This window comes from Podarcis cretensis, assembly GCF_951804945.1.
Source record: "Podarcis cretensis genome assembly, chromosome: 12".
Classification (NCBI taxonomy): Eukaryota; Metazoa; Chordata; class Lepidosauria; order Squamata; family Lacertidae; genus Podarcis; species Podarcis cretensis.
The window spans coordinates 50,053,228-50,063,222 of record NC_137181.1 but is presented as its reverse complement, the minus strand read 5'-3'; positions in this window follow the sequence as shown (position 1 = coordinate 50,063,222).

Below are 9,995 nucleotides of genomic sequence, written 5' to 3'. Positions count from 1 at the left end.
CACTCGTATTGTTTGGCCCAAGGCCACCAGAAACGAAATGGCTAGGTTGTGCTCATGTGAGGAGCACACTCAGAGGTAGGAGTGTGGTGGTAGAGGCTGTTTACCAATACAGCAACTCACACCTAACAAACCACTGGGCTAAAGAACTTTCACACCAGCAATGGCTGTGCATGTCCAATGAGGTATTTTACCTTCCATATTAAGGAAATCGGGGTGCGCGTGTAGAAAAGGGTATGGACTGGCATTTTGATGACAACCATGTCAGGCAGATGCTGGGCAAACCTTGTGTTCATGAGCAGTCCTGATTCCACAATAAATTCCTATCTCGAAGCACCCAATATTTGCTTGTTAAATGAACTTCCCCCTGGATGAATTATAAATCTCTCCCATTCTCAACAAAAGGCACGTGCAGCTGAAATCAGTCCTAGTCTTTCCACTGCTAGAACTGGTCTCCGAGTCTGTAACTTCAGAGCCTTTCCTAGAATATAAGATTCAGATTAATGCACATTCGCTTCACCTTCAGTTACAAAAGTGAGCTAGCCATAAAGTGTAGGTGATCACCCTAATATGGGACTATATATACATATATAGGTACTTTTAGAAGTGTGTGTTTGCAGTTTAATGATCAGATTTTGATAGTCCCTCGATTGAGGGTCTATTATTGATTCCTTTGTTCCCACCAAAGTGTGCGGAAGGGGCTTTTGGAATCACTGGTCCTTTTTAGAAAGTCATGATTTCGATGGATGGTTATGTTTCAGGGCTCTCAACCCCCACAATCTGGACAAGTGAGGTCCATCAATCAGTCTGTACTGCTTACTATGTGCTCATTATGGCTGACTGGTGCTGGGCCAGAATCATTTAGTGGCTTTAGCAGTTGATTTGGTTGAGTATGTGAGCTAAAATCCGGGCAGCAACACTGGGCACATTAGAATGCGTCTGAACAGCAAATAGGTTTGTTGCTGCAAGCCCTACTGTGGTCTGGACACTGTGTACAAGATTGCAGCCTCGTGCTCTTTCTCTGATAATCTTCGTACAACTAGCAACCCAGGTTCTATGCGACAAATGCTAACACATTAGAACCCCCACTTCACTCATAAGCATGCATTAAAAGGCTAGACTTAATGCCTTTACCACTCTTTAATTGTAAGAATAGAAGACTGGTTAAAACAGGTTCTGGCTGCAATCCCAGGGAGTAAATCCTACTGATCTTAATGTCACTTACTGCTGAGTAAACAGGCTTAGGATTGCACTACAATGGAATTGCGTACCTGCAACAATGTTAGTTTCATTACTTTCGTTTGGGTTTGTGTATTCCTAGGCCCATATCTAAAATCCCTATCCACATTCACTCCCTTTTTAAAAATGCTGCAGACAAAATGATGCTATTATATACATGCATGAAATTCTTACTAAGTTTTATAAATCTTGACTATTCAGATGGCAGGGTTTTTTTCTGCAGTATAGAAAAAACATCCATATAGTATATGATCAAATAAACTAAGCTACTTAACTAAAGTAGGGGTCTAATACAATTGTGTCGGTTTCCATTCACACCACTCTTTCTGTACTTGTCCAAGATACATTCCTAGATTCTTGTTTCTGCAGGTCTGTGTGTGTTAACGAAATGTCAATAATGATGGCTGGTCTACATAATTGTCCAATGATATTATTAGCTACTATTGTGTATGTAATATTCAATCCAACATCACTAATTTTAATAGATAACTCTTTGACTTTTGTTCTGTTGGTGTGATATAAAACAAAACTGAGTTTGGAATAGAATGTTTTCCATAAGAGGCATGAGAAGCAACTACTGTGTTCAAATGTTAAACTATTCAGTCATCTTTGACAAAAATGTGTACTTGTAGACATTGCAAAAAAAAAGTCAAATCCCTGCCTGCTGTATGGCATTTCGATTTTTACAAAGGTTTACCTGTGCCAAATGTGCAAAGATTTAATTTACCGTTTTAAAGAAAACCATAAAATGTATATGTTATAGCACACAAATAATTATTTTGTCATCCAGTAAGTTCAATCCTTAGTGTCAATATTTATATTTAGATTTTTTTATATATATAAATGAAGAATATTTTAATGGTTAAGATAATATGATTCAGTCTGAGTGGAACTTAATGCTTGCCTTGTTGTTGTTAGCTGCATTTTTGCCAGGAATTATTGTGAAGAGAAATGATATGAGAGTAAAACAAATGATTTACGGAAAAATACGTGGTTTTTAGGGGCCCTGATTGATACAGAAAACATGTAATGTACTCAGTATGTTTGGATTTGTGTGTGTGTGTGTATATATATATATATATATATATATATATATATATATATATATTGCTGACCGGATGTATGTATGGGATTTAAGGCCAGCTATTACAATACAGTATACGCTCTAGTAGTAGATGAACATTCCTATCGTATGTTGGAGGACTGCATTGACCTGAGAATGCTTCCAGCCATGCCCTAAGGAGACGTCCATCTCAAAGAGAACAAGGCCACAGCCCAGTACACTGAGAACTAGTGGAGACGTATACAACGTGCTACCCACCCGCATATTTTTGTTATGTCCCCTCCATTAATCCCAGGCTATGGATCTGAGTTTGACAGAACCCCAAATCTCAAGGGTCTCTCCGTATGGGTCATTCCATCAAGTGACCCAACTTTTTTTTTAACCTCATGTCATCCAATTTTCTTAACATTTTGTACACTTGTTGAATGACCGGCTCCAGTGCATGAGGTATTGCCTTGCTTTGCAGGTGCGGATGAGAGCTGCAGGCCACCAGGCCGCTGTATTGGTAACAGCCTAAAAGCAGACAAGAGTTCAGATGTCACATCTTTCATTCTTTTTAATAGTGACCATTACATAATGCTTTTATCAATGTTGTTTTCATTCATTATAACACACTGTGAAATAATGCAGGACAGGATGCAGCCGATAACTTTTTATACAACTTATTTCAAGCGCATATCTTTTTGGTCGAACTATCATAGAATTGTAGAGTTGGAGGGTTCAGTGCCCTGCAATGCAGGCATCGTTTGCCCAGTGTAATAGTAAAGTTATCCCATTTTAGCAAGAGTGATCACTGCGTCCAGTGCATACAGATGGGTGCCCCATTGAGTAAAGTCCCCTTGCATCCAGTTTCTGGTAATGTGCGCATTATGGCACATGCTGTATGGGCCATCATAAACAGCTCTCATGGTCAGCTCTGAGACTGTTGGTCTCCTGACTAAGGTAATGGGGTGGAAGATGGGACTGAATTTGTGCTCACTACACAAATTGGAGTGAATTGGATTCAAGATTTTGAATCTTAAGTACATGCCATTTGCACACAAATTAAGTACAGGGCAGCAAATCTAGACCAGGCAAATGAACATGGGTGTGTAGAAAGGAGATGGCACTTAAAGTGGAAAAAAGAAAAGAAAGTTTGTTTCTGTTAAGTATAATGAGCAGAAAGAAAGTCACCAGCCATCATCATCTGCTTCTAGTGCTGCTGCTTTTTGTAAAGCAGTCAAGATAAGTTCCAAGTTTCTGCTTCTAGACCGCAGATTATTCCAACCGAACCTCAGCTGCCTTTTCCCAAACCGGCCAATGGGTCGAACTCCACGCCCCACATACCAAAATGGATCGATCTCAGGACCTGGAATTCAAAGCAATTGGTGAACATAGACCTATCGACCCATTTATCAGTTAGCAATGCTTGGCTTAGCAATATAAATCCCCTGGTCTCTTACAAAACACTCAAAGGTTTGTCACTGTTGACAGGAGGTATATAAAACAAACCCAAGGGAAGAACATGCCTTTAATATTTTTTTTACCAATAATGCATATCATAAAAGGGATTGTATCGACAAGCATGGCTGGAGTCAAAGGGCAGGTGAGATATTCACTATGCAACTTGAAATGGAAATCAAGACTGCGCATCACCACCACAACCCCCGTTCAGTTTGGGGCCTCATGTGGCACTTTGGAATGGCTCCAACACAACCTGGGATGATCCATGGCTGTCTGAGCCCAGATCTGGGCCCCAAACTGAATCAAGGTGTTGCACATTGTATAATTTATTTAATTTAATTAAGCCCTGCCCGTGTCTTCTCCCTGTGTCACCCAGCCTCCTCCCACTTTGACAGCCCCCAGATTACTCCAGGTGAACTCAGTGTGACTTGGGGCTGGCTCAACTCACTCCAGCCCAATCCTAAAGCAACCCACATTGGCCTAATTGGATTCAGGATCTGGAATTCAGCCAGAGTGATTCCACAATCCTGTTGCTGATAAATGCATTGTGGTGAGGCTAAACAACTTACATCCCAGACAAGACCATTCTCTCACCTGATTCAATACAGTTCCCTTGCCCAGCCTACTTGCAGTGCCCATGAGGTGTGTATATTAGTAGTAGTGGCTGAAACAGATCTTCGGTGGGGGAGAGAAGGAGGTGAAGAGTCCCACTGTCCTTCATAGGACTTTGCCCCTCCCTCTTACTTGCAAGACCAGAATAAGCGATGCACAAATTGCAAAGCAAATACAGAAAAAATGGTACAAAATGAGAGAGGAATTTGCCCAATTTGCAGCACAACTACAAGTCACAGCACTCAGCATTGCTTGAAGATGAAATACATATAGGTCTGGATATTTTAGGGCTCCTGTATTTTCTTGTTCGTTTTGTTATTTAAGGGCTTTGTGTTTTGGGGGCCAATACAGAAGAATCTATAGCAACTTGCTTATTACTTTTTCTGTAAAATACCTAGGATTAGGGACAGATGAATCTATTTTATGTCCATCTCTCTCACACAGACTTTACTCGTAAGTCAATTACATGTCCACGCTAATTTGCAATGTTTACCCCCCCCCCAAAAAAACAACAACACCTTAATCAAATACTTATTTAAACTGCCAAGAACCAAATCACAATATTTGGAGAGTTGCAACATCGTAAGTCCCAATGCAGATATTCTGAAAAGGGCAGTTCAGGACATCTGATACAGACACTCGCAAAGATGGAATTTCTCGTGCATTTCAACCGCAAATTTCCATAACATTTAATGGAATGAGTCTTTATGCTCTGCAGAAGTTAGCTTTGTCCCTCATGATCTTCAACTTAATTGCCAGAAGACTCCCTGTTCCCCACAGACTGTTCATTGAGAACAAAATAACAACAACCCAAACTGGCTTAAGGTAGGCTTATTTCATGGTTCCAGAGTTTATGTTTCACTCATTCAGTTCCTTGTTATCATTTCCTTCTATAATAACCAACTTTTCATTAGTAGCAAAACTGGGCTATCCAAAAGTTAATTTGTTTGGCTATTTTAAAACTCCTCAAAATGGCTCTGTGAGCTTCCAAAACATAAGGAATCTTGAGAGCAATTGAGCCACAGACTGCTGAGAGCATTGGCTGAGGGAAGATGGGATGAAAAATGAGAAGGAGCTGTTGACCTGGCTCAAACCCTTTTAACAGCTTACGGTAAGTACCCTGGAGGTGGAATTATAGTTGGGCAAAATGCAAGACAGGAAGTTAAAACTTCCTCTTCCTACACTCCTAATTTAGTCCTGCTAGCATCATTCTGACATTTCACACAGACCTAACATGACCTTTAAAAGGACGCGGGTGGCGCTGTGGGTTAAACCACAGAGCCTAGGACTTGCTGATCAGAAGGTCGGTGGTTCGAATCCCTGTGACGGGGTGAGCTCCCGTTGCTCGGTCCCTGCTCCTGCCAACCTAGCAGTTCAAAAGCACATCAAAGTGCAAGTAGATAAATAGGTACCGCTCTGGCGGGAAGGTGAACAGCGTTTCCATGCACTGCTCTGGTTCTCCAGAAGCAGCTTAGTCATGCTGGCCACATGACCCAGAAGTTGTACGCCAGCTCCCTCGGCCAATAAAGCGAGATGAGCGCTGCAACCCCAGAGTCGGTCACGACTGGACCTAATGGTCAGGGGTCCCTTTACCCTTTAACACGACCTTTGAAATTTGATTTTCTTGATTTTTTTTTTAAGTAAAAGCAAAAGAGTAAGAATATGAAAAGCAGAGAAGTTGCTACTCACTTCGGTTGTCAATCTGGTGTTTAAAGTAGCTTCTTTGGCCGGAAGTGAAACTGACTGATAGAATCAGCACCAAGATGTATACTGTAATCAGTTTTGATGATTTGGGTCGAGGACAAAACTGATACGGAGGAAACCCCAAGGCAAGACCACACATGATGAGTCGTCTCTAGAAACCTGAGGCATAAACATGGAAAAGAAAGAATAAGGAGAAATATACCAGCTTTCAAGAAATTATAATGCATCATTGAGGAGGAGGAAAGTCACCAACTGGCAATTGAGAGCTGCACACAAAGCTTAAAAGGCTTAAACAGAACCAAATAGTCCATATTTGTGAACTAATTCACTCATCAATACATAACATTGTGTGGTACAAGATTATTAAGGGCCAGCCCCGCTCTCTCAGTGGAGTCATTGCCATCTGTTATGGTCCTGTGTTAATGACACTTCTTTCTTCATTGCTGGAACTACTATCCAGCTGAATAATTCAACATACAAATGCCTTCTCCTTCAGTTTAATTGCCCTAATCCCACTCTCATCATGGTTTACTAGACCCTCTGGGTTCGACCACACACAGGTCTAAGCAAGGTTTCCGCGCTTTCTAGGCATGGGTCTGAGTGGTTCTGCCATCCCCCACCACTTTCCCAAGGGAAATGCACTCTTTAGTGCTAAATTGGAGCAAACGGCAACCCGCAAGAAACCCGATTGCCGTTTGTTCCGATTCAGCACTAAAGAGGAGGTATTCCCAGAGCAAAGCGGTGGAACAAATGACGGTGTGGCTAAGCCCATAGTAGCTGGTAGCATCCCTATGGACAACAAAAGATGTACCCAGTCAGTGCAATGGGGCCCAGAGGAGCATTGCCATGTGGATTGATTTATTTATGCTGGTCACACCATACATTGAAAGTCCTCTTTTACATTGTAAAATTGTGGCTTTCCACAAAGAATCGCAGGAACTGTGGTTTGTTAAGGGTGCTGAGAATTGTGGTGCCGTGAGGGGTCTCCAAACAACTCCCAGCAGCCTTAGCAGACAGAAACACACACAGTTTGAAAGTTTCCATGTGGAATCCATTATTTGCTTTGTTTATGTCTCTGAGAAAAGCGGGGCATGAAGAAATAAAAATGTACACTTTTTAAAAGTAAAATCATGAATGTGTTATTTCTTTGACTGCTGGCTAAATAGAGATACTTCTTTTAAAAAAGAAAAACAATTCAGGGTTCATCTACTGCTGAATCAGACCAAGACTATCTAGGATGTCAAGAATTCTGTTTCCAAACAGTCAGATGCCTTCAAAAGTGTACAAGTAGTGGATTTAAGTCAACCATTTCCGTTGCCTGAGGCAAAGGAGAAGTCAACTCTCTCCCCTCCTTTCATCGTCAGAACACCTCATGCCCGCCAATATTTCTCTGACGAAAATAGGGGCTTACTATTCCATAATAATAATAATTTTATTATTTATACCCCATCCATCTGACTGGGTTGCCCCAGCTACTCTGGGCAGCTTCCAACATATAAAACAAAAAATATTAAACATTTAAAAAACTTGCTCTATCCATATAACCTGTGCCTGCCAATCTCAGTTCATAAAATCATAGAGTTGGAAGTTACTGTGGGGTCACCTAGTCGAACCCCCTGTAATTGAGGAATCTCAACATACAGTTTACCATCCAATTTGAAACCATAACAGACCCTGCTTAGCATTGCAAATGTGCTGGCAGTTTTATTGCTGTGCAAGGCCTGAGGGGATGAACACCTGTTCTACATATGCTCAGAGGCACTCTCTTTATTTTCCCTCATTTCTAGTTGGGTTTTTGGTTGGGGGGGAAAGGGGGAAAGAAAAGAAAAAGGTATTCATATCTTGGTACAAGTGCCATGGGTGCCAGCACAAGATGGCTGCTGTGGACAGCAAATAAATAAACAAATAAAAATGGTGGCAATTCTGTATAGTTGGTGAGTACCCTGGGGGAGGGGAAACCTCGCTGCTTATTACCATATTTCACACTTTCTCCTAATAAAACAGCTCTATGGCTGCCTTCAGATGTCTTCTAAAGGTTGAAGAGTTACTTATCTCCTTGGCTCGGGGGTCACATAGTTCCATACACTCCAACATTTCTCTAATGAAAATAGGGACGTCCTAAGGAAAAGCAGGACATTATGGGATCAAATCAGAAACCAGGACAGCTTCTGTAAATCTGGAGCTATACCTGGAAAATAGGAACACTTGGGGGTTCTGACACCTCATTCCTCTACGATATGCATTAGCTTCAGGACTCTGCATGCAAGCCTCCCCTCGGTCCCTTACCCCACAATCCTGTGCATGTTTACTCAGAAGTAATTCCTTGCTGCAAGAAATATCAACAACCTCAGATATGCAGCTGACACAACCTTGATGGCAGAAAGTGAGGAGGAATTAAAGAACCTTTAATTGAGGGTGAAAGAGGAGAGTGCAAAATATGGTCTGAAGCTCAACATCAAAAAAACGAAGATCATGGCCACTGGTCCCATCACCTCCTGGCAAATAGAAGGGGAAGAAATGGAGGCAGTGAGAGATTTTACTTTCTTGGGCTCCATGATCACTGCAGATGGTGACAGCAGCCATGAAATTAAAAGACGCCTGCTTCTTGGGAGAAAAGCAATGACAAACCTCGACAGCATCTTAAAAAGTAGAGATATCACTTTGCCAACAAAGGTCCGTATAGTAAAAGCTATGTTTTTCCCAGTAGTGATGTATGGAAGTGAAAGCTGGACCATAAAGAAGGCTGATCGCCGAAGAATTGATGCTTTTGAATTATGGTGCTGGAGGAGACTCTTGAGAGTCCCATGGACTGCAAGAAGAACAAACCGATCCATTCTTAAGGAAATCAGCCCTGAGTGCTCACTGGAAGGACAGATCCTGAAGCTGAGGCTCCAATACTTTGGCCACTCATGATAAGAGAAGACTCCCTGGAAAAGACCCTGATGTTGGGAAAGATGGAGGGCACAAGGAGAAGGGGGCGACAGAGGACGAGATGGTTGGATAGTGTTCTCGAAGCTACCAGCATGAGTCTGACCAAACTGCGGGAGGCAGTGGAAGACAGAAGTGCCCGGCATGCTCTGGTCCATGGGGTCACGAAGAGTCGGACACAACTAAATGACTAAACAACAATAACAACAATTCCTTGCTGCAACCAGTGGGTATTTACTCCTTAGTAAGTGTGCACAGCATTCCAGTTACTGAAGGACATCAGAAGGGCAATCCTCCATACTCAACGATTAGCCAGTGGAATGCAAATGTTCCCACTTCTCAAGTACTTCCCGCTTATTTGAGGTGAATTTGCTGGGACTGTTGCCACCAAGAGAACAGGGCGCTATCACAAGATCAGACTTTCTGGCTACAAGATTTACACCTGATTATTTTCAGCAAAATGGGCTGTGCATTTTACTCTGTCAGATGTGAGGATCTTTAGTAGACGACTTTTTAAGCCTGCTGGGCGAACAGTGAGCAAGACTTGCTTTGGATATCAGGCCTCAACTATGAATACTTTTAAGGGGGGGTGGGAATCTACTGCTACACATGATTACCATGAGGCACAGACAAATGCCACAGAAAATCAAGTGTGCAAAAACCACCTCCCTATTTCCAATGTGGGTAAGGTAAAGGACCCCTGGACGGTTAAGTCCAGTCAAAGGCGACTATGGCGTTGCAGCGCTCTTCTTGCTTTCAGGTCAAAGGAGCCGGCGTTTGTCCACAGACATCTTTCCGGGTCATGTAACCAGCAGGACTAAACTGCTTCTGGTACAACAGGACACTGTGACAGAAACCAGAGCACACGGAAATGCCATTTACCTTCCTGCCGTAGCGGTACCTATTTATCTACTTGCACTGGCGTGCTTTCAAACTGCTAGGTTGGCAGGAGCAGGGACAGAGCAACAGGAGCTCACCCCAGCATGCAGATTCAAACCACCGATCTCCC